At 45.1% G+C, this 25,833-nt stretch overlaps 1 protein-coding gene across 3 annotated transcripts in view; it reads left to right on the top strand.

The window, feature by feature from the left end:
• Positions 1 to 25,833, top strand: part of CLK3 (CDC like kinase 3) — a 1,797,083-nt gene that overhangs the window by 303,939 nt on the left and 1,467,311 nt on the right. The window lies entirely within an intron of this gene.

The raw sequence follows: 25,833 nt of genomic DNA, 5'->3' as shown, positions 1-25,833 counted from the left end.
TGTCTGTCCCCATTTCTGTTCTGTCACTCATTATTTGGTGGTCTTCCTGACAAAATGCCAGATTGGTGGAAACTGTTCATGTTCAGCACTTCAGATGAGAGAGAGGAAGGATAAACTCTCAAACCTAAGTTAACTATACTCCAATAGGACATTGACTGTTTTCTTCATGTCATGTCATGCCATGCCTTGTAACATTTTGTGATTTTTCTGGGCTGCTACTGGAAGTTCAGCAATTCAGAAATGAAGCCAACAAAAGTGAGGGCTACTTCTGACAAATCCCTTTCAGATTGGGAATTGGTATACCTGCCAAAGTTTTAAGAATATACTGAAGGGCCATCGTGGGAGAGCTGGGGGGGGGGGGGGGGGGGTACTGTTAGACATTCCTTGGTGTCCAAGAAGGAAAGTGTGGGAGCCTGTTCTAGTTTTATTAAAAATGTGTAGATGTGTTCAAGTGCAAGATGATGTCCTAGATGCAAAGGCTGCCCACTTGCACATTTCTGTCCCCCAGTAAGTCCAGACACATTCTTGGATTTTTGGCTGGAGAGTTTCCTTTAGCTTATTGCTGTTTATCTGCTGGTGACCTCCTTTGGATCACTGTTGCAGTATCTGTAACAGTTGGAATATTTATCTTTGGACAGCTTAAAGCCTGGGTGTCTTCCCCTCATGTTATATGTCTTGACTTTGAGACTTAATCCCTAATTTACTAGGTGACACAGAAGAGATGTACAAGTGCAGATTGCTAGAATACCTCAGAACTTTCTTGCCACTAGCCTGAACACTGAATGTTCACTTCAAATTTAGTCTATCATTTACTTTTTGGCCTCTCTTCTGTTTTCACTAGACTAGTTTGTTGTCCTTAAAAAGGGAGAAATTTCATTGTAGGAGGCAAATTCTGTACAGGGACATTCACTCTTGAACTATTGTTCTTTGGCGCCAAATGTAATTGATTTCTTTGCCAGTCTTTCGTCTTTGAGACCAGTCATAGCAGATTACACACTTTAAAAGTCTAGAGAATCAGAGGCTCAAGGAGCTTGCCCAAGGTAAGATGGCTTCTGAGACTTGCTCAGATGTCCATTCTTTGCCAAAAAGAAGCTTAAGAAATCACAGCCTGAAGCTTCAGCTGAACTTGTTCAGTCCCAGGTGTCTCCACTGTGTCTTGAATACTCTGGATTTCTTGACTGATTCCTCTTGTCATGACTCCATTAGAGGCCAGTGTAGCACAGCCCTGTCACACGTCCTTACCAAGAGTAGACTTCACATCAGTTTGTAAGAAGGGGTGCGTTTACTTATGGATGGGCCTGGGCATTCCACAAATTCCTATGTTGCAGCGGTTAATGCTGTCACCTCACAGCAAGAGGTTCTCCGGTTCGATTCTCTGCTGGGGTGCTGTCTGTGTGGAGTTTGCATGTTCTCCCTGCGTTCGCGTGGGTTTTCTCCGGGTACTCCGGTTTCCTCCCACATTGTAAAGACGTGCTTATGGAGCATTTCTCCCTGGGCCTCCTGCTGAAAACAGGATCTGTGGAACCTAGTCGGACTTTCCCAGTCAACAAATGTTAAATAAAATAAAAAATAAAAGTAGTAGCTGGTTCTTTGATAGAGGTATGTCTGGGCTTGGAACCAAAACATTATGTGCAAGCAGATGTCCTTGCTGAAGTAGCTGAAAAACAAACCTAATGTGTCTCTCACCAGATGTCTAAAGACCCTCAAAAGGAGTGGTGTTTCTTTCAGGGCATATTGTCTCTGTGCCAGCCAACCCCCCCCCCTTTCATATTTTTCTCTGCTGCTTCCACCTTCCACGTCCTCCTTGAATATAGTGATTCCTTTATCAAGGATGACTATTCTGAATCCTCACAAATGCATTCCCCTGTGGAGTTCTTCAACTAAAGAGGAAAGAGGAGTACACTTGAGTCCTGATCTCCATTGGGGGGCGAGGGGTCTGTTCTGAATGGTGCAGCACTTCCTGTGTGAAGGTAAGTGGATATCGGGCATGCAGAGGATATGACATGACCCCTTAACATTTTGAGTTCCTAAACCTTCTGCCATTCCACCTGTTTTAGAGGTTTTATGAGAGGATGTCCTTCCTTGGATCACTGTTGTAGTTCAAACTGTTGGGTTATCTCGCCAAATAACCTGCATTTCCAGCCAGGTGCCAAAGCTTTCCATAAAGCCATACATCTGATGTATGACCTAAACTTGCAGGTGTAGTGGTAGATGCACAGATGTATATGCAAAATTTATACCATCTCGCCACCAGTCTTTGAAGAAATAATCCAGATTGATCATTGAAGTTCGTCAGGGTTTGGAGATTCAGTCAAAGCAAATGTTGCAATTAAAAAAAAAAAAAAATTGTCCTCCTCGATATATCCAAAGAAAAGTAGTGGATGGGTTTTTCACAGGGCCTTTTTGAGGCTGTTGTGATACTTGGGCCTGCTATTGCTATGGTTTCTCCTTCCACTTCATGAGAGACAATTCGGCACTTTCTCTGAAGATGAAGAGTATGAATCTGACTCTGAACACTCTTTAATCTGTTCATACCATATCCATTTACCATGGCATTGGAAGGCCATGGAACAAATTATCCTGTACCTCATTAACGGGGACATTGGCAACCTCCAAACACTCGACTCCACACGGTTTGGGTTTGTCAAGGGATGGTTATGTCTGTTAAATCTGGTCGACTTTGAGACCGTTGCCAAAGCCCTGGATGAGGGGAAGATGGTGCACTGCCTATCTTGACCTGGCCAAAGCCTTCGACACTATTCCCCACTCAGGCATAGTAGATAAACTCACTCAACTAGGCATCAATTCATGTTACCAGATGGCTGGTAAACTGGCTCACTGATGGAACCTACCTAATCAAAGTAAGGGAAGCCACCTCAAGCAGTAGACCCGTAACGATCGGCGTACCCCAGTGATCGGCCTTGGGGCCTCTGTTATATGGGGATACTTCTGAGGTGCAGGTCAAAACCAGTGGGGTATAACTGACAAGGTTTGCAGATAACTGCAAGCTGGGCGCTGTCATCAATTCCCCAAGTGATGTGGACATCCTTCAAGAGGGTATCACCCAAACAAATGACTGGTGCCAGAAACATGGCCTCAAGCTGAATGCCAAAAAATACATTATCCCCTTTGGGGGGGGAGTGACTTCCCCACATATCACATTAATAACCACGTCCTAAGCACAGAATCAGTAGTGAGGGATTTGGGCACCCAGATTGATAGCAACCTGACTTGACGAACATATTGCTTCCATTGTACGGAAAGCTTTCTACATGGCCCAGCTCATAAGTGTATCTCATCCAGGAACAAAGAGGTCCTAAGATTCTTGTATTATTCCCTTATAAGGCCAATTATTTAGTACAACACCCCCTTCGGCATGTATCTCGCAAAGTACATGCAGAAGCTGGAGAGACCACAGAGGTTCTTCAGGAAAATCGGGGTCTGAAACACCTACCCTACACAGGCTAAAAGCCCTGTCCCTCTACTCAATTTCATACAGACTCCTCAGAGGTGACCTCTGTCTGGCATACAAAGCAATCTCAGATCCTGCTTTGATGGGACTGCTGCATATCTGCTAGTCTAGCTCAACTGTAACCTGTACACATGACCTCAACCTGGTCTGTGATGTCAATAAGACTTGTTGGCAGGACAGGTTTGTGTCCCAGAGACTCCCCCTCCACGTCAAGCCGAGTACTTTTTAAGCACAGCCTGGGTAACTAGATGGGAAACAGAAAATGCACTCCTGGGATTCCACCTGTGTCCCTGCTGGACAGGGGCTCCGGGTGCTGACTTGTCTAAACATGGGCTAAACTCTTAGCTATGCTTATAAGTGCCTCAGGGCCAATAGCCTAGTAATCTCCTATGGTTGTGGCATCTGAAGATGCCCTTTTTTGGGATTCCCCTGTTGAAAAAGCTTCTGGGAAAACTGTTAATGTCATGAAACATTTTAAATGGGAATCTAAACAGATTTATGAATTTCTGCAGAGATTTCCTAAGCTCTTACAGGTAGGCACTTGTTGCTATTACCCCCTCCCCAATTATTGTGGTGCTTTTGTGAATACTTTTGTCTCCACTTCCACTGCACCAGGCTCCCAGCCACATGCACCTGAAAGGCGTGATAGATTTTACAAGGTACTTGAGGAATTACAGTATCTGTACAGAAACAGATACCTCCGTTTTGTATGTCAACAGGTTAGCCCTCTAAGTTACTGCCTGCTGCCAATGCTTTTCCTTTGGATAAAGATAGCAGAGCAGTGGACAGGCTGGGGAAGAAGTTTATACACCCCCCACTCTGACCTTTAGGGCTCTGAATTATGAGTCAAATGACTAAATTATTTATTCTTTCCCTAAACACTAGCCTTTATTCTTGGTGGCTCAGGCTTCTCAAGAAGCTATTCATAGCATTAAATGCAGCTGTGATGCAGTGGAAGCCTCCTCCAGTGTAGATGCTATGGGTTTTTGTGATCAGGAAGTATGCATAGTTGCATTCCCAGCCCCTTCCAGAAGATGTTGAGGCGAAACTCGCCATCCCTTAAGTAAGGATTTTAATGTTTGGTCTGGATGCTGCCAGTCTCTTCAGAGAATTTCAGGAACGAGGTAAAATTATGAAGGACCATAGACAGATCTTTGTTGCTTTTGTACCAAGATACCAAAGGAAATAGCCTGCAAACACACTTCCTTTGCTCACAGGAAACCCAGGCCTTCTCATAAGGCCAAGCAAATGTGTAGGAACAGATACTAAACAAATCAGGCAGGGACTTCTAGATCTATCCAAGAGACCTCCTTGGACAAATCCACCTGAATACCTCCTGCCCCCCTTTCTACCCTTCCCATAGCCAAAAGGCTGATCTTGTCTCTTTAAAAAAAAATGGGCTACTCATCGCTTCAGACAAATGGGTGCTTTCAGTCTTTCAAAAAGATCTGGAAAGAAGTTCCTCCTTGCATTGGTTTCCCTCCTCCACAAAATCAGTTACTCCACCCCAACATTTTTAGAGCAGGGCACAATAGAACCAATATTGCCACAATTCCTGGTTCTCATCCAAAGTCTTCCTTGTCCCAAGAAAAGGAGGAGACTGGAGACAATTTCTGGATCTCTCCACCCTCAGCACCTTTCTCATTGTTCAGTCTTTCAGGATGTTGTGTATGCAAACTCTGTTCCCATTCATCTTTCCTCAAGCCTTTGTGGTGTCCTTGGACCTTAAGGATGTTTATCTTCACATTCCTATTCATCTGCAGGAAATATCCTGTGATTTTTCTGCTGGTTCATCGCACTTTCACTTCTCTGCATTGCCTTTTGGACTGTCTACATCCTCCAGTCTCCACTAAAAGTGCCTTGCCCCAGTAATAATTTACTCCAGGATTTCTGAGAATACAAATGTTTCTGTAATTGGCTGACCTGTTAATACAGGCTTCTACTCAGCAGGTACTTTACTCTCCTTAACGGCACCCCCCCCCACCTTACTGTAAAGGAGATCCTGGAATTCATGGCCGTAACCATTTCCATGGTACCTTTACCAGCCTCCATACAAGAGAATAGGTAGTAACTAAAATCCACCTGGTCTCGCCATTCTCGACCCTGGACAATTTGCTCACCCTCCTGCCATGCCTAAAGAAGGAAATACTGAGGTGGATATCTCAGATAAAACTAAACCTGGGTCTTCAAATCACAGGCACCACAATAGAAGCTTCACATAGACGGGATGTTAAAAGTTCAGAGGCAATGTCATGCAAATCTGAAGTTGAGTGCACTAATGCAGTTCCTGCAGATTTTCTCCCTTTCCTCAAAACAAGGTCCGTTAAGGGTATTCAATCAACACAGTGGTCATATGGTATGTAAACTAGCAGTGGGAGTATACAACGGTCATGTAATACATGAACAAGCAGTGGGAGCTAGATCTTGCCAATTCTACAGACTCTTCTGGCAAGAGAACAGACTGAACAGCAAACTTCTCCCTCTCAGGACAGTATCCTCGCTGAATGACTTAACAGATCAAAAGCAGATCCCCACGAGTGGATGCTGAACAGGGAGATTTTAGTCCACTGATGAGAGGTGCTACAGATCTGTTTGCTTGCATTGACAAACCACTTCTGCTGTTTTGCACCAGGACCTGTTGTCCTCAAGCTTGGAAATTGGACTCAATTGTCTTTCTGTTGGAAAGGGAGATTCTTGTATGCTTTCTCTGCACTTCTGCTTACCAAGGTTTTACAAATGATCCAAAAAGGAAGGTCTGTGGATTTTACTGGTGACCCCATATTGGCTAAAGCAGCACTGGTTTCCCTTTTCTCTTCCACCTAGCACAGGGCCATCACCAGAAGCTTCCTTCCCCAATAGAGTTGCTCACTATTTCAGCCCAACCTGTCATCCTTCATCCTGACAGTTTGGATGATGGTGTCTAAAAGGAGTAAGAATCCTAACTTTATGACATGCTTGAGTTTCTGCAGGAGCCAAGAAAACCTGCTACAAGAAAGTCAACATTGCAAAATGGAAAGGTTTTACTATTATGATGGCTACCATAATTAAGACCCACTTTAGACGAATACCCAAATGGCCCTCTCTTGTCTGAGCTGTTGCAGTCTGACCTAATAGAAATCTGTTAAGGCTCACCTTTCAGCCATATCTGCATGCCATCCTCTGGACCCGTTGCTTCTAGCCAGGCTAGAGATTAAACTGTTCCAATATTCCATCAGAAACCTCCAAGGAGGACTGCCTCCCATGGTTGAGCAACTTTTGTGCTGTAAAAACTCAGTTTTTCCTTAGCAACATCTACCTCCAATTGCATACGTGGGGGGAAAACTGTTTTTCTGGTAGCTCTCATCTCTGCCAGATGAGTCTGAATTACAGGCCCTTATGGCAACTTCTTCTTCCTTATTTTTCAGGACGACTGTGCATATCTTGGCACGGAGGAAGGATTTGCCCTTAAACAGTAATTGAATTGTCTGTCTGGTTGTGAATCTTCCCACATTCTTCATAATCCACAAAGTAGGAGAGAATTCTACCTTTCGTTAATGTTTTCAAGGCAGACTGTTGCTACTTGGATATGTAAATCCACTTTTGCTATTGTCTCCATTGGCATATTCTTATCCTTTCCAGCAAGGACTCATTCTACTAGAACAGTGGTCTCATCTGGAGCATTTTACAAAGGGGATTGACTCTTAGATGCTCAGACCTCTGTGTATACTTTCACAAAACATTGGAGTGGATGCCTTTTCTAGATCCAGAGCGGTCTTCACTAGGTCATTCTTTTCTGAATTACTAGTCCATTCTCTCTTCCAGCCACCCATCACACTAAGTTGGGAGCACTGTGAAATTGACGTAAGGAAGGACACAGTATAGTTGTGTAAAAAGCTGTTATAACCGCAGATGTCCTACTGATCACTTTTTCCGAATGGGGGGATGGAGTTCTGTTTCTCTCTTCCCTCTTGGATGGAGGGGGGGTATACATGTCTTTCCACCTCTTGTCTGTTAGCTGACCGGTTTGACCGGTTTGTGACTAGTTTCTTTTGGCTTACTAGCTTTGGGATCGTGTGAGGTTTTACTTGGGTACATCTGCGTATGTACCTTCTGCCCACAGACCTGGATCGTACATGTGATGGTATGGCAAGATGAGTATCCTTTTTCTGCTGCCTCTCCAGGTCATATTTCCCAGATGTTTGTGTTTCACTGTTGGTCATTACATTTGGGTTATCCTGCTGGCAGGCTACATGCAGTTGGCATAAATTCCAAGGTCATGGTCCGGCGTCGGTTGCTGTCGCCTCCTCCCTGACGTCAGTGCGCCAGGGGTATAAAAGATGCAGCCGACACCATTTTCTTCAGTCTTTCTTGCCATGCGGTGCCCGAAGCAAAAGCAGCTTGCAAGTGCCGGTCGGCCGACTCTTGAGATTTTCAAGTTTGAATTTCAGATCCGAAGTCTTCATTAAAGCTAAGTACCCTGTTGGGGAAACTTTTTTTTTCTTGCTCCAGACAGATGTCAGAAAAAGTTAATTGTATTTCTTGTGGGAAGCAAATACCTCAAGGATTTTCATTCTTACTGTATTCCTTGCCCTAGGCCCTGACCACGACGTTGCTAGTTGTCAGTTTTGTCCTAGATTTAACCAACAACACTATTAAACGTCGGTACGATTTTGCATTTCATTATTTTGGCAGATTTAATTATATAATGTCGGAACAGCCGACTACCGGAATTTATAAAAAGCGCAAAGAAAAGGACAGGCATCCGAGGTCCAAAACAGACTAGGCTTCAGCTAGGCCAGTCGCCGGTTCTCAGTGAGGCGCTTTCGCAGCCCCTGACGTCTGCTACCTCAGAGCCACAGGCCGCTTCCGACTCCCACGTGGAGCCGGCTAGGCTGCTGGAAACTCAAGGTATTGGACCCTCGGAAAACTATTCCATCAGATGGGGTCCGGAGCCGCTGAGCAGGCATCTGCTTCTGAGGGTGTTTTCAGGCCTACACAGTTGTATGTAAAAACAACTTCGGCTTCAAAGGCAAAGACTAAAGCACCTCTGAAGACAAAGAAACAAGTACAACATTCACCAGGACAGGCCTCCACGCCTAAAAAAGCAGCTGCTTAAAATGGCCGAAGACCTAATTACTTTGATCAGGGGTTCCCATCCCCCTCCTGATAAAAGACCTAGGCAAGAGACAGAATATGAATCTTCAGATCAAGTTTCCATTTCCTCAGATTCCTATTCTGAACATGGATACTCTGTTCCTCCTTACGAGGATTCTGATGCTGAAGAATCTATCCCTTCAGCCTCTCCTCCTGAAGATTATTCCTTTGGGGCGACCCTGCATACTATGAGAGCATTTTCATTGGGGAAGCCAAGATTACTCAGAATCTAAGAAAAGGCTCTGATTTTCTTTTACTGCCACAGCACAGGCCCCTTGCTATTTCTCCTGTTTTAGACATTGTAGATGTATTTATAGAGTCCAGTCTCACTCCTGACTCTTTACCACCAGCTCCTGTTAAGCCAGACAGATACTACAGGGTTCCTGATTCACACAAATTTCTTTATAGAAACCCTGCTGCTGATCCAGAAACTATTTCTCAGAGTCCCAAAGGGGTCAAGGCGTCCACTGCAAAAAACCCTATTCCCTCTGATAGGGATTCAAGGGCCCTGGACAGATGGGGGAAAAAGATGTACACTTCTCTACTTTGGCTGTAAGGGCCTTAAATTGTCAGTTTCATATGCTTAAATATCAAAAATATCTTGTCCCTACTAAAACAGAAAATGTTGACAAATTCTGAATGTGCAGAAAACAAAGAAATGCAGGATTTATTGCATGCAGCTGAACAAGTGGGAAAGCATACTTTGCAATGTGGGTTTGATTCTCTGGAGGCCTCCTGCAGGGCTGCTGGGTTCTGTCATTAGGAGACATGCTTGGTTAAAGGAACAGAATCTGCCTGATCATGTTAAAGCAAAAGCATTAGATGCTCCATTACAGCATGATACCTTGTTTGGTGTTAAAGCAGAAGAGGTGTTGAAGAAAATGGAGGACAAAGCTAAATCTATGCAAACAGTCAAGGATTTCTTACAGGTACAACATCCCAGATTTAGCAGGCACTGGCCTGCAAAGAACTGGTCCTTTCCAGTGTCAGGCCACAAAGAGGCAGATACAGACTGCCCAGAGGCAGATCCCAGCCCCAGGGCTCATACAGGTCTTAACAATGGGGTGCTTCTACCTCCAAAAGTGGAGAAGATAAATCACAGCCATACAGGTAACAGTATCAATGACTTTTCCCTGCCAGCACCGAGCACTTAACTTTTGGCAGCCCCTTTAGGGGGAAAACTAGCACTTTTTTCACAAAATTAGCACATGATCACCCAGGACAAATGGGTCCTAAATATAGTTTCTCAAGGCTACAGGTTCCATTTTCACACCCTGCCAAGGGCAAACGGAATGCCAGACCTGCCACACAATCTATGGGCAGAGGCTCAAAAACATGTTTCAGCCCTCATGGACATGAGGGCCATTCAGCAAGTGCCAGCAAGAGCAGGGACAAGGATTTTGCTAAAGACTCTTCTTGGTGCCCAGAAAGGGCAATGCATGGAGACCAATACTGGACCTGTCTATTCTAAACCCATTTCTGGATATTCTGAAATTCAAAATGTTGACTCTGCAGCAGCTTCTGCCCATGCTGGGCAAGAAGGCATGGCTTGTGACTTTAGACCTAAGAGAGGCATACCTGCATGTCCCAATCAGACATTCATGCAGAAGATACCTCAGATTTATAGCTGGCTCAATGCACTACCAATTCTCTGTACTGCCCTTTGGCTTATCTACTGCGCCCAGGGTCTTCACAAAATGCCTGGCACCAGTAATTGCATTTTGCAGACAGAGGAATACAAATTTATCCTTACTTGGATGATTGCCTTATTCAAGCAGAGAACAGACACATTCTACTACAGCATCTGGCGTTTGTAAAAAGATTACTAACATGCCTAGGGTACCCAGTAAACGAAAAGAAATCAAAAGTGGTACCCTCACGAGATAATATTCCTGGGTGCAAGCTTAAATACAACTGCCCAGATGGCTTATCTCACGCCAGACAAAGACTACTGACTACTTATTTCAAAATGTTGGCAACAAAGACCCAGTTATCTTCAAGAAACTCTTAAAGACCCAGTTATCTTCAAGAAAAATTCTGCAGGCTTTGGGCTTCATGGCATCCTGCATATTGCTAATTCCATATGCAAGACTGCATATGAGGAAACTACAATGGTATCTAAAGTGTTTGGACTCAACATTGCCACAGCCTGGAAACACAGCCTTTCACTTTACCCACAGCCAGGCAGACATTAACAGATGCATCAGATTATGCCTGGGGGGCCCATATGGCAGGAAGATGTTTTCAGGGCACATGGTCCCCAACCCAAATGCATCTACATAGGTTCATACTAGGCTATCTGCCCTAAGGCATTTATAAGCCTAGCCCAAATTTTTGTGGCTTACGCCACCCCTTGTATGAAAAAATACTGTGCCCATTAGTTTGTTGTGCCTCTGTCCAGCAGTGACACAGATGATTCCCGGGATAAACCTATGATCTCCCATCCACAGGTCAAGATTTCTCTTGAACAGAGCCAGCGAGGTGCTCTGCCTCACATGGACCGGGATTTTATTCCACAGCATAGGGAGTGATAAGTCTATCCCTCCAGCACCGTCCTATTTATATCCGTGCTAAGGTTTAAGTCGCTTGCTCTAGTGGTTTTGGTGGATTTGGATTTTTTGAGGTGGAGCATGTCAATTAATTCCGGGTTGGACATGGCCTTGTATGTCAGGCACATGTCACCTCTGAGCAGACGGTATGCAACTGAATAGAGCTGGAGTTTTTTCAGTCTGGCAGCATATGACAGATTTTGGAGTCCCTTTATCCTTTTGGTGAGGAACTTTTGGGGTCTCTCCAATTGCTGCAGATGTCAGGTGAGATACATCCCGAATGGGGCATTGTACTCTATCATTGGTCTGATAAGTGAAGAGTACAGGGGAACAATGACCTCACTAGATCTGGATGTGAATCCCTTCATGATGGTGAGCAATGTAGAAGGTCTTTCTAACCACTTTAGCAACGTGAGTGTCAAAAAGGCCACTGTCAACCTGGGTCCCCAGGTCCCTGATAACCTCTTCTGTGCTTAGTGGATTGCCACCTATATGGTAGCTTGGGGTTACCTTGTTTTTCCCGAAGGGTATGACTACATTTTTTGGCGTTTAACTTCAGGCCATGGCTCTGGCACCAGCTATCTGTTTCCGTGAGTCCCTTCTGAAGGATATCCGTGTCCGATGCACTTTCCACTATGGCGCCCAGTTTGCAGTCGTCTGCAAACTTTGTCAGCCAAAGTCCTCCCATGTTGGCCTGTACTTCTGAGAAGTAGATGCTGAACAATAGGGGGCCAAGGACCGAGCCCTGTGGGACACCACTTGTGACCGGCTTGGAGTCTGACATGGCGCCAGCAACTCTAACCCTGTGGGTTCTGTCCTTAAGCCAGTTTGCAACCCATCTTGTGACATATGGGTTTACATTTAAGCTGGTAAGTTTTTCTACAATACCCGAGTGGGGTATTGTGTCGAAGGCCTTTGCAGGGTCAAGGTAGGCTGTATGGACTGCCTTTCCCTCATCAATGGCCTTGGTGACTGTTTCGAAGAAGTCGACCAAGTTCAAAAGGCATGATCTGCCCTTGACTAAGCCAAACTGGGTCGGGTCCAATGTCTGCAAGTCCCCTATATCTTTGTTTATGAGCTCCATTATGATCCTCTCCATAGCTTTGCAGACTAGACTTGTTAAGCTTATGGGGCGGTAATTACCAGGGTCCGTAGAGACACCGCCTTTGTGGAGTGGGACCACAGTTGCCGTACGCCACTCCTTGGGCACGTATCCTGTGGTAAGGCTGAGATTAAACAGCTGCCTTGTGTGCGGGTTTAATTCCTCATTTAGCTTGTGTAGCACACAGCCGGGGACACCATCCGGTCCCATTGATGCTGTGTTTTTAGCTTTAGAGAGCAGCTTTCACCTGCGCATTTGAGATGTCTGGGAGGCTACACTCTGCTGGGATAGTTATCTCTCCTTTAGGGGAGAGGGGTGGCGCTTGCACTGAACCTGTCTGCCAGTATGTTGGCAATGTCTGTGGGTTCAGTGATTTTTGTATCATTTTGGACTAATTCTGAGCATATCTGGGAGTTTCCACCCAGGTTCCTAACATAGCTGTAAAAGGCCTTATGATTGTCCTTTGAATCCATGGCAATTTTTCTCTCAAAATTGGCCTTAGTTGATTTTGAGTGCTCGTATTTTTTACTAATAATGATCAGGGGTGACTATCGTTTTATGGATTTTGTTCTATCATGTAATAGCTTTCTCCTCTTATTGTAAAGTTTGTTAATGGCTGGGGTCCACCAGACTGGACGTTTGCCCTTTGTGGAAAGAGTCTTGGTTTTATTTGGGATTGCCTGATCCATGCAGTCCTGGAGGTGTTCATAGAAGGCATTTGTAAGGGCTTCCGCAGCTTGGGTTGTGGTTTCCACTGGCTCAGGGGCCTTGAAGGATACCACACCAGTCTTGAGTAGTGTGAAGTTTGCTTTAGAGAAGTTCTTCACTGTGGTCTTTTTTGTTTGGGGTGGGGGCGGGATGTGGATTTTAGTTTATGATCAGATCTCACCAATCAGGGATATACTTCCGGTGTGGAGCATTTTGTCCCCATGTTTGTGATAATGAGATCTAGTATATTTTCTCCTCTCGTGGGAACAGTGACTAGCTGTTCCATGGCATTTGAATTTATGAACTCCAGGAACCGTTGGGCTAGAAAGTTAGGGCTTGAGTAATGTTCCCAGTCTATATTCGGGTAGTTGAAGTCACCCAGTATGATGGTGTTTGGAGATACATTTATACCCTCCAGTGTCTTCAGGAAGGCTGTGTGGGGTTCCTGAGTTTGAGAGGGTGGCCTGTAGCATGCTACAATTTGTAGAGCAGTTTTGCCTATGGTTAGTTGCACCTGGATGGTTTCCAAGCTTGCATTGCCACCAACCTGGAGGTGTGGGTATCCTTTATGAATATGGATACACCCCCTCCTTTTGTGGTGTGGTCTGGGTTTTGGGGCCGGAACGCATGATATGAGGTAAAAGCTAATAGTGCCGGGGTGCTCTCAGGAGCCTTGAACCAGGTTTCAGTTACAGCACAGACATCGATGTTCTCCATACTGAGAAGGGCCTCGTGCGTGCATTTTGAGATTTAGACTTCTGGCATTGAGCAGCATTACCCTCACTTCTTCCCATTTTTGTTTTCTAGGGTGGTAGGTTTAGAATTTGAGCCTTGACTAAAGGCACTATGGGGGTGGCAAGAGCCTTAGCCAATATCAGGAATCCCAGGGGTGACAGGTGCAAGCCGTCCCTTGCGAAGCAGCGTGGCTTGTCAAGCATGTCGTCCCAGGCAGACACTGGATCCCCTTTGAATGACACCAGACATTAAGCCAATTGTTAAAGCTGATCATCTTGTCTCTATATTGTGGCATCATTCTTGGTGAAGGAAGGATACTGCTCAGGGTCCTACCTGCCTGGGCTACATAATCAGAGCTCCTCTGTCTCTCCATGTAGTCCAGGGAGGTACGTCTCAGGTCGTTCACACCAGCATGGACAATGACTGTCATATTTGCACTTCCCGTGGAGTGACCAGAGTGCTTGTGTTATGTGGCGGATTCTAGCACCCGATAGGCAGCTTTCTGTGACCCTCTCCTTGTTCAGCCTGGTGAGTGGGACGTCAGTGTGTCTGACTATGGAGTCACCTATGACAAGTATATTTGGTGTTGTATTTGGCCTTAAGGGCTGTGACTGCTTTGCACACTGCTTTTGTGGTTTATGTGTTGCTTGTGGGGTGTCTTGATGTAGCAGTTGTTTGGGTGTCTGCTTTGGAGGCCTCTGCTGTTTAGGTAAATTTTTACTCGGAGCCTCCGAGTATGTCTTTGTGTGTTTGTGTTTGATTCAGTGGTGTGGTAGCATTATGTGAGGCTGGTTTTGTGGTGTGTGTAGTTGCCTTCTCCTCCTGTCTGGTCTTGCCAGTCCTGAGTTGAGAGAGCTCAGCCTCCAGTTTGGCTAAATAGCTGCATCTCTTGCAAGTATTTATGTTATGTGGGAGGAGGAGAGGGTTGTCTGTGTACATGAGGCAGTTATAACATTGCCTCAAGATTCCCAGATTCACCAGCTGGACCAGAGAGGAGATTGACAACTGACCTTTGGACATGCTAGAATAATATTGGGAATTCCTTAATTGAAAACAAGGGCCAGTGGGGAGTGAGGGTGTAGTGCTTTTAATTTTTAGTGCTGACTTATATAATTGCTTTAGTGAGCAAGTGCCAGGTAACTTGAGTGCAATGTGTTACAAGTAACTAAATGCAAAAACAACAAACAGTAACTTTCTTTCAAGTGAAACAAGGAACTAGTACAGTAAGCAATGCAGATATCACTAGTGATCCACAGAAGCGCTGTGAAGCCGCGTATTAGGTGGAATTAGCTTCCAGGGAAATAAGCAAACAAACAAGCATGTAAACAAAGCTAGATACAGCAGGCCTGGATCTAGTCTATGCTAGAGCAAACAAGGTGTACCAATTTCAGTAAGATAGTTCAAATATTCAGGCACTATAAACCCTCAACCAGATATTCCCAGCTCAGAAGGGCAGAGTCCAGCCTCTTCTCCCACAAGAGTGCAGACCACGAACCTTCTTAATGTAAAATAACTGGCCTGAAGCCCAAGTGCCTAAACCAGAACTAATACCCTTGGACACTGGGCTCTCAATCAGCAGTTCCCAACTTAGAAGGATGTCCTGTCACCACAGTGCTTGCCACAAACCTTCCTAATGTAAAACAACTGGTATGAAGCCCAAGTGCTTAATCCAAAAGACTTAGAATGATAGCTACACTTTAATCAAGTTACAACCAAGCAGTAATAAATACAATTGAATACTTTAGAGAATGTCTGGATTAGTGCTCAATTTACACAAACAAAGCTAGATCCAGCAGGCCCGAATCCAGTCTATGCCACAGCAAACAAGGCGCACCAACTTCGGTAAGGAGCAGTTCAGATATGCATGCACTATAAGCCTTTAACCAGAAATTCCCAGCTCAGAAAGGCAGAGTCCAGCCTCTCCTCCCACAAGAGTGCAGACCACGAACCCTCTTAATGTAAAATAACTGGCCTGAAAGCCCAAGTGCGTAAACCAGAATTAATACACTTTTAGAATAACAGACACTGAGCCCTCAATCAGCAGTTCCCAACCTAGAAGGATGTAAGCTACCTGTTCTGCCACAACAGTGCAGACCACAAACCCTCTCAGTGCAAAACAACTGGTCCGAAGCCCAAGTGTTTAAACCAAAAGGCTTAGAATGAGTTACACCAAGCAGTAATAAATACAATTGAGTATTTTTAAGATGATGCAAAAGTAAAATGAAGTAGGTAGAAACACAAGTACAGTAAAAGCAGATACATTTTTTTTTTTTATCTGAGCAAGTGCTGAGATCAAAGAAACAGAATTGAGTGCTGAAACTAGAAAACTGGCTAGTTATAAGAAAAAAAAAACAAGCTAGAAGGCTTCTCTCAAACACAGAAGGGCCTGGGGGCTCAGAAGCCTACAAATAGTCTATATCACTTGACAGGAAAGGCAGGAAATAAGCTTATTTTTTTTTTGTCAGTTTCCCAGATGCTCTCTTTGTACACAGTAGGAGTGCCTGAAATCAGAATATGATCTCACTGCACTCAGTTGAGTGAGCAGATGAGATGGGCCCAGAGGCAGGCTGAGGGGCGGGCAGTTTCAAGGCCACCAAGATTAACACCAAAACAAAAACAGGGAGGGTGGGTGGGAATAACTGAAGAGCAGAATAACTGCCACTTGAGTTAAATATTCCTTCAACACAGTTTAAATCAAATTAAATACTGTTTGTTTTTTATTAAAAAAAAAAAAAAAAAAAAAAAGTGCAGATAAAGGTACTTAAATTCTCTTATACGTCCAGTTGAATATAACCAAGTTCTTAGCTGGCCAAAGCTGAGGTTTTTAAGCAATAAAAATTTCACAATGCACCACTTAAAAAGGCAAGGACAGGAAATCAAAGAATGTGGCTACCCCCACACCTATAATTACTAGCAAATAACACACTAGCTTCAGTTCAAGTTACTAAAGAGCAGAATAACTGCCACTTGAGTTAAATATTCCTTCAACACAGTTTAAATCAAATTAAATACTGTATTTTTTTAAAAAAAAGTGCAGATAAAGGTACTTAAAATCTCTTATACGTCCAGTTGAATATAACCAAGTTCTTAGCTGGCCAAAGCTGAGGTTTTTAAGCTCAGTGAAAGAGATGCTAGTTCAGAATGCCCTGACAGCCTTCAAGGATCTACTTCATCCAGGACCACTATTGATAAAGACGGGCAATACTACAGTCATGTGGTACATAAACAAGCAGGGAGGCACACATTCCTACCCCCTCTGCAGACTAGCCATGACTTTGTGGGACACAGCATTGACTTACCAAGTACATCTGCAAGCACAGTACCTGCCAGGAAGGATAAATTATCTGGCAGACTAAGCAGAAACCTAATGGATCCCCACGGGTGGAAATTGGATCCACAAGTCTTCAGCATGATAACAAGGAAATGGGGATGCCCGGACATAGACCTCTTTGCCTCGCCTCACAATTGCCAACTGCAGAAATTCTGCACAAGGACTTATCACAAGCTAGCATGGAAAGTGGACGCTCTGTCTTTCATCTGTAAAAACTTAACAGTATATGCCTTTCCCCCACTGCCTCTCCTCCCCAAGGTACTCCTAAATGTCAAACGAGAGAAGCCAAAAATGATGGTGCCCCAGACTGGCCCGCCAGCACTGGTACCAAATCCTAATGAGCTTGTCTCAATGCCCAACCTGAACATTGCCTCAAATTCCTCACTTACTGACTCAACAAAACAGATCCTGCACAGCCAACTCGGGACCTTAAACCTGGCAGCATGGTGGATAATGTAACCATTCAAAACACGCCTCTGTCTAAAGCAGTGATAGATGTTGTTTTGGAGGCCAGGAGGCCTAGCACCAGAAAATCTTATGCAGAAAAATGGAAGAGATTCTGTGCTTGGAACCAGGCACAAGGAATTGACACAATTGCACCAAATATTCCTCAGATTTTACAGTACTTAACTGAGATGCTGGACAAAGGCCTATCCTTTTCCACAATTAAGATTCATGCCTCTGCCGTTTCAGCTCACTACATTACAGAACCACCTCTATTCTCTCATCCATTACTAAGGCAGTACCTCAGAGGGGCCAAAAACATAAGACCCGCAAGGAGAGCACCAATACCTGCATGGGACCTAAATTATGTCTTGGAAAAACTCACACTGCCTCCTTTTGAACCAGCCTCTACAGCGGATATAAAATTCTTATCTTGGAAAACAGCTTTGCTCCTAGCAATAACCTCTGCAAGACGAGTCTGAGTTACAGGCACTCATGGCTGTGGAACCCTTTATCATTTTCCATCAGGACAGGGTTTCTCTGAGGACAAACCAGACATTTATGCCTAAGGTAGTGTCCAGTGTGGCCCTGAATCAAGCAGTTCATTTGCCTACCTTTTTATCCAAACCCACAGAATAAGGGTGAGAGACTTCTGCATTCTTTGGACATTAACAGGCAGATATGCTTCTACTTGGACAGAACCAAAGCTTTCAGAAAAACTGAAGAACTTCTAGTGGCATATGCTGCAGGATTACAAGGAAAGGCTATCTCAAAGCAGACTATTTCAAAATGAATAGGCCACTGCATTCGTTTCTGCTATTCACAGCATGGCAAATCAGTGCCTAAGGACATTAGGCCACATTCAACCAGAGCAGCAGCCACTTCAGCAGCCTTCCTCAGAGGAGTACCAACCAAAGACATCTTAGACGCTGCAACTTGGAGTTCAGTGCACACTTTACAAAGCACTATCACTTACCTCTCTACTCTAAATCTAGAGCAGGCTTTGCCACTGCAGTTCTGCAGGGCCTCTTAGCCTCTCCTAATCCTATTTAGCTCCAGCCGCCCAACCATAGCTTTGGGATTCAACCCAATTTTAATGACTGCAAGAGTGAAACACTATGAACATAGTACAGTTGTGTACCTACCATAAATGTAGACGTTGGTGTATTCACTGTTGCAGTCCAGGTTACCCACCATCCCCCTTTCCTTTGCTGGGTCTAAGTACTTCTCTATTCTATACAACCTATGTGGTGTATTTGCTTGTAGATGAAGGTAGGCTTACTTTACTGCATGCATGTTTATTGGCATAAATTAGCCTACCCTTTTGGGGGCACCTGACATCTGGGGCAAGAAAAACTGAAGAAAATGGCGTCTGCTGCATCTTTTATACCCCTGGCGCACTGACGTCAGGGAGGAGGTGACAGCAACGGACTCCGGACCAGGACTTTGGAATTCAGGCAGTCTGCGGGTAGCCTGCCAGCAGGATAACACAATTGTAATGACTGCAACAGTGAATACACACTAACATCTACATTTATGGTAGGTACACAACTGTACTCTTCTTGCCCTCTTAAAACTGACAATTTTGCAAGGTTCCAGACTGAAACAGGTGGTTGGTCATCCCACATTCCTCCCAAATAATCTGCATTCCTTGAGGCTTTTGATTGTGGCTCATGTATGTCTTGGGTCACCCCACCCAGTGGATGAACTAATTGATCTAGTTTTCTGCAAGGCATGGAAGGAGCCAGATGCTGTCAACCCCATTCGCAAGCCCCCTGACAAATTTTTGGCACCAGCTGTGGACAGACCTCACTGGGAGCAAAGGAGTCTCAGTTGATGCTGTGGTGGTGGCAGCAGCCACTAAGGTTTAGCAGATCAGAGCTGTACTGTTCAGCCACCCAGTAGAGAGTCTAGAGCATTGGAGAGATTTGCAAAGCAGGTGTTTACCTTGGCTGCCTTTGCACTGAGGTCACTTAACTGTCTGGCACATTTTACTAGACTTAAGTGAGATTTAAAGAACTTTCAAATGCTGTCTGAATCCATGTCATCTGCGGATTTCAAGAGAACATCTTAAATTCACCACAGGGGCATCCTACTGTAGTCACCACTGTCTCACTTGCTGAACTGGGCTTGCTTGAACTCCCTTACCTCCTTCAATGGTATTAACTCTCACTTGCCCACAAACTAGTAAATCATCCACTAAATGTCCCATCCCTCCAGAATCTACTCCAACCCTATCGCACCACCAGACCACTAAGATCCATCAACAAAAATCACTTGCAGATCACTAAAGCCAATAACTCTGCTGGTGAAGCACTATTCTCTTGCACCATAGCCAAATTATGGAACTCCCTCCCACCCACAATTACCTCCATACCATCATGCACCCACTTCAAAACTTTACTAAAAGCGCATCTCAGAACATGCTGGCTATGCCCTTGCAACTCGCACTCTATCACCCTCCCCATCCAACCACTACCTTTCTTTCCACTCCACTACCTTGATTATAGCAAGCTCAGATGCTCATAAGCCAGTACTTATTATACAGCAGGAACTTCTTGTAACATTTGTTAATGTCTGTTATGTACTTCACAGATAAAGATTTTGTCTACTGATGTACTATGTTCTTCATCTGTAAAGATGTTGTAAGTAATTGCTATGTAAATTGTTGTTCGCTATGTAATCCAATGTAACTGTCTGTTTATTTTAACTATGGAGCTTTTCTCCCCGGGCCTCCACTGAAAATGGACCTACGTCCAGTGAGACACTCCCAGGCAACAAATATAAATTAAAATAAACTGGCCACTTTTTTTTATATCCATATCAAATGCTTTGATGAGGTTAATCTCTCTCTCAACTGAAGGTACCTAAAGGAGACCTACCTGGATGAGACTGCAACTTTGCAGAGCTTTTTAAGACCACTTTTATTAATGCCCCATTCAATGGCACTTTGTTTGGGCCATCAAAGGATGCACTTGGCAGCAGCAAAAAAAATGGAAAGACCCTGTGTACCATAGGGATCAAATTTTCTACGCCTCTGTAGACCTTCTCTAAGAAGCAGAAAGAAAATGTGGTTCTGTAAATCTCTTGGACCATTCTAGGATTGAAGAAAATTCCTCCAGAGGCAAAGGCGAAAATTTTAATGGCAGATGTTGCCCTAGAGGCAGAGGAGGCCCGCAAAAGTAGGGCTTTAGAGATTTTTTCATATGGGCCTTATCAGTACTCCTGAAGTGCTGCCTGACTGCCCTACTCTGGATGCGGTCTGTGGTCCGTTCTCTCTAGACACCTTGACAAGCCTCAAGATTCATGGGTGCCAAGAATATCTGGAGGCTGTTTCATACCATTTTCTCTTCCTCATGAAAGGAAGAAACTTCCCAACGTTCCACCCAGTCAGTGGAAGGCCACAGCGCAAGAAATTCAAAAGCTGCTAGAAGAAAGTCCCAAAATTATCAAATAGGATTGGAAACTTATTCAGTTTTAGTGCCAAAGAAAACGTGGATCTCTGATCCATTTTGGATCTAAGCAAATTGAATCAGTGTATGTAAAATAGCAAAGTTCTGAATGGTCACGGTCCAGTTCATCCTGCCTTTTCAATACAAAGATGATTGGATATGCTCTCAAGTCTGTAAGATGTGTACTATCCTATTAAAATACAGACGTTCCAGAAGACCTCTCCGCTTTCAGCCAAGAGACAGTTATTACCAATTCAGAGCACTGCTGTTTGGACTCGCCGCAGCCCCCCAGGGTGTTTATCCAGTGTATGGCAGTAGCCGTATCTCACTTGAGACTGAAGGATTCCAGGTGGACAGTTGACTTCTAACTGCTTCATCCAAGCATCAACTTCAGCATGTCAGGGACTTTGCTCCAGATTTCCAACACTTTGGACATTATGATAAATCTTGCCAAATCGAAACTTTGTCCAGTTCATAGCCTGGAATTCATCGGGACAGTTACGTAGGGCCATAAACCAGGGACCTTAAGTATGACGTCTGTATGCACAATCCTCAGAACTTTTCAGCCGCAGACTACTTCGTATTGTACGATCGCTCTCGAAGTCGGATCGATTATAGATGAGTAACCAGTTGGGTTTTTTGCATTTCTAATTTTTTACCGATCTTTCGCATTGTTTAGGCTTGGTTGTAGCTTTCAGCTGATGTCAGGTAAAAGGGGAAAGTGCCAGTGCAGGCGCCAAATTCCCCATAAGGACACCCATGACAAATGCATTTTCTACTTAGGCTGGGAACACTATCAATAACGCCTGCCCTATTTGTAAATCTTTTTTGCCCAAGACCTTACATAGCAGTCTGGCAGCTTTAAACCTTTACTTAGAAGACCAACACCTCAAACGGCTGGCAGGCTGGATCCCACTTTGGAGGCCAGCCAAGATGCCTAGGTCTTCATCGCCTGCCGCTTCGCACCTGGACACCTCACCAACTACCGATGGAGTTGAGTGCTCTGCAAATCTGTCTGCTCATCGACCTCCCTCGCGGAAGCTGCTGCACCACCGACGTCCGGCACATCCACGGAGCTTTCTCAGACACAGATGCCCGTCTATGTTGAGGGGATCTAGATTTGGTGGTTCCTTCAATCGGGATCCAAACCTCTGATGCAGCCACTACCAAACCCAGCTCTAGACAGACTCCAACCAAAAAGAAGCAGAAAAAAACATATTGCGCCTGCTTCTTTAGCCCCTTCAGATTGGGAGAACTTCACCTCTTCTCTTTTGCAGGCATTTATGGCCCTTAGGCCTTCTGCCTCATCCACAACTACGATGTCCTTCAAGGATGCATCTGCAGTCATAACATATGGGTTGTCCTGCCTCAGGCAGCCCTTCGGTCGGCCGGATTCCAAAGTCTGGGTCTTGCCTCTGCTGATGTCGCACTTTCCCCGACGTCATAGCGTCTGGGGTATAAAAGCATCAGCCGACACCATCTTCCTCAGTCTTGCTTGCCGCGCGGTGCCCGAAGCAGAAGCAGTTTGCAAGTGCCGGTCGGCCAGCTCCTTTGATTCAGCTACCGAAGACTTCGAAAAAGCTAAGTACCCCGTTGGGGACTCTTTCTTGCCTCAGCCGATGTCAGATAAAGTAAATAATTGTTTAACTTGTGGGAAACAAATACCTCATAAGTATTTCCACTCTTACTGTCTCCCTTGCTTAGGCCCAGACCACGACGTCTCAGCCTGCTCTGCATGTGCTTCCTTCAACCGACGAACGCTTAGGCGTCGGTCGGAGTTTGCAGAGGAATATTTTGGGGCTAACTTTGCATATATAATGCCGTCAGACTCTGACTTCACATGTAGTTAAACGGAAGGACAAGGACCGACCCTCGCGGCCCGCGGTTTCGGCTGAAACCTCGGTCAGGCCTACCGCGAGTGTGTCTGTTTCGGCTGAAACAGAGTCCTCAGTGCTTCCTGTTGCCGAAACCTTACAACCGACTACCTCTGCTTCAGAGGCTCCGGCCGAGTCGGTTATTGAACTACCTACGGAAACCGGTGTCCAGGGCATGTCCGACACCATTCCTTTAGACAAGTCCACCCCTGCACGTGGTGCAGCCAGACCCCCTGCATCCATGTCCATTAAGGCCTTCTCTAGGGCTAAAGCTGCCAAACTAGCCAAAGCTGTGCCTCCCAGGTCTACCTCTGAGGCCCTCTACCAGCACTCAAATCCTCAGCCTAGCAGAGGACCTTATCTCCTTAATTAGAGGTTCTCAACCTCACCCGGACAGGGGCTCTCTTCCACCTCCAGACAAAAGGCCCAGGGTTGAGCCCTCTGACCCCCACTCTTCAGATGAGTCTACGGATGAATCCGTGTTGTCAGAGCACCAGCAGGAGGCTTATTCGGCCTACGAGTATTCTAATGCTGAAGAATCCATTCCTTCGGCCTCCCCTCCTGAAGAGTTTTCTTTTGGTGAGACGCTGCATTCTATGAGAGCATTTCCAGTGGCAGGGCCAGGAATTTTCTGATTCCAGAAAAAGATTAAGGACCTTTTTACATGTGCCTCAGCATAGGCCTTTGGCTATACCTCCTGTGTTGAATGTTATTGATGTGTACTCTGATGCTAGTACTGTCCCTGATACTCTCCCACCGGCTCCTGCCAAACCTGATGGGTACTACAGGGTCCCGGATTCTCATTTTCACCTGTACAAGGCCCACACCACAGATCCAGAAACCATTTCACAGAGCCCTAAAGGGGTTGCAGCTGCCACTGCTAAAAATCCTTTACCTTCTGAAAGGGAATCTAGAGCTTTAGAGCGATGGGGAAAGAAAGTTTATACTTCTGCAACTCTTTCTATGAGGGCATTAAATTGTCAATTCCATATGATTCAGTACCAAGAGTATTTGTTAGATGAATTGTATAAGAAACTTTCTTCCTCTGAGCCCCTTGACCGTAAATCTCTTCAGGATCTGGTACATAACTCACAGCAGGTTAGCAACCATTTTCTGCAATGTGGCTATGATGCACTGGAAGCTTCATGTAGGTCAGCAATGACAGGGGCAGTTATACGAAGGCATGCCTGGTTGAAGGAACAATCTCTACCGAACCATGTTAAAGCTAAGCTCCTGGATGCTCCAATGGAAAAACAAAAATTATTTGGTTCCACGGCCCAGGAGGTCTTGAAGTTTGAAGAAAAGGCAAAATCTGTGCAAACAGTCAAGGACTTTCTGCAGGTACAACCACCGAGATTCAGCAGAAATTGGCCTACTAAGAATTGGTCCTTTCCAGACTCAGACAGATCACAGAGAGGCAGGAACAGGCGTACCAGAGGTAGGGGGCAAGCTAGAGGCCACCACAGAGGCCGTCAGTGGCAGCCACCCAACCAGGGAGGTAGTGCAGGAACAGCAACAACTGCTACACCCGGACAAACACAATGACTTATTTTTGACTCCGCCAACCAGGGCTCAATTAGAAGCACTATTGGGCGGAAAGTTTTCTTTATTTTCAGAAAATTGGCATTACATTACAAGGGACTCATGGACATTGCAAATAATAGACAAAGGATACAGGTTCCATTTCCACACATTGCCAAAAAGAAGAGGAATGCCAGACCTGCCACCAAATCAGAGGACGGAGGCTTTGAAGCAAATCACCAAATTACTACAAGTGAAAGCCATAGAGAAGGTTCCTCTCTCAGAACAAGGCCAAGGTTTTTTCAAGGCTATTCCTTGTTCCAAGGAAAGAAAATCAATGGAGGCCTATTCTCGATCTGTCCGCACTGAACACTTTCCTCATTGTGCCGAAATTCAAGATGCTGACCCTACAGCTTCTTCCCATGCTGGGCAAGGAGTCTTGGCTGGTGACTCTAGATCTCAAGGAGGCATACCTGCATGTCCCCATTCGACAAAGTTGCAGAAGACACCTCAGATTTCTTGCAGGATCGGAGCATTATCAATTCTCAGCATTGCCCTTTGGCTTATCTACTGCGCCCAGAGTATTCACGAAATGCCTGGCATCAGTAATTGCACACTGCAGACTTCAGGGGATTCAAATCTACCCATATCTGGACGACTGCCTGATACAAGTGGACAGCAAGACAAAATTGTTAAAGGACTTGGACTATGCAATCCAGCTACTTACAGGCCTTGGGATACACAGTCAACATCCAAAAATCAAGACTTGTGCCATCCCAAAGGATAACCTTTTTGGGTGCAGATCTAGATACAACTACCCAAATGGCCTTTCTCATAGAAGAAAAACAGAAACAACTACCAGGTTACTTCAAGAATCTGACCAGACAAACTCTGCTAACTGCAAGGAAAATCCTGCAGGCCCTGGGTTTCATGGCATCCTGCATAATACTAATTCCACAAGCCAGGCTACATATGAGAAGATTGCAATGGTACCTAAGGAGTGTATGGACTCAGCACAGTCGCAGCTTAGAAACTCTGATTCCAATCATACCTTGCCTTCAAAAGGAATTCCTGTGGTGGGCCCTAGCCTGCTAGACCAACAGAGGGTTGCCTTTCTTCAAACCAAAAACAAATCAAACCATCACCATGGACGCTTCAGACCGAGGTTTGGGAGCACACATGGAGGACAAATGTATCCAAGGGCTATGGTGTCAAGGTCGGCTGCAAATGCACATTAAACCAAAAGGAAATGCTGGCAGTGATGTATGCAATCGAGGCTTTCAAGCCTTGCCTTCAAGGCCACCTGCTAATAAGGACAGACAACACAGTTATGTGGTACATAAACAAGCAAGGGGGCACGCACTCCTACCCTCTATGCAGACTGGCTATGAATCTATGGGATCTTTGTTTGAAACTCAGTATAAAACTACAGGCCCAATTCGTGACAGGAAAAGACAATACTCTGGCAGACAGCCTAAGCAGAACTACCACGGATGCACACGAATGGATGCT

The sequence above is a fragment of the Protopterus annectens genome, chromosome 7.part0 (genome assembly GCF_019279795.1).
Source record: "Protopterus annectens isolate FY-2018-M chromosome 7.part0, PAN1.0, whole genome shotgun sequence".
NCBI lineage: Eukaryota > Metazoa > Chordata > Ceratodontiformes > Protopteridae > Protopterus > Protopterus annectens.
The sequence above is the reverse complement of the archived record's forward strand: the minus strand, read 5'-3'. Positions and strand labels throughout refer to the sequence as shown.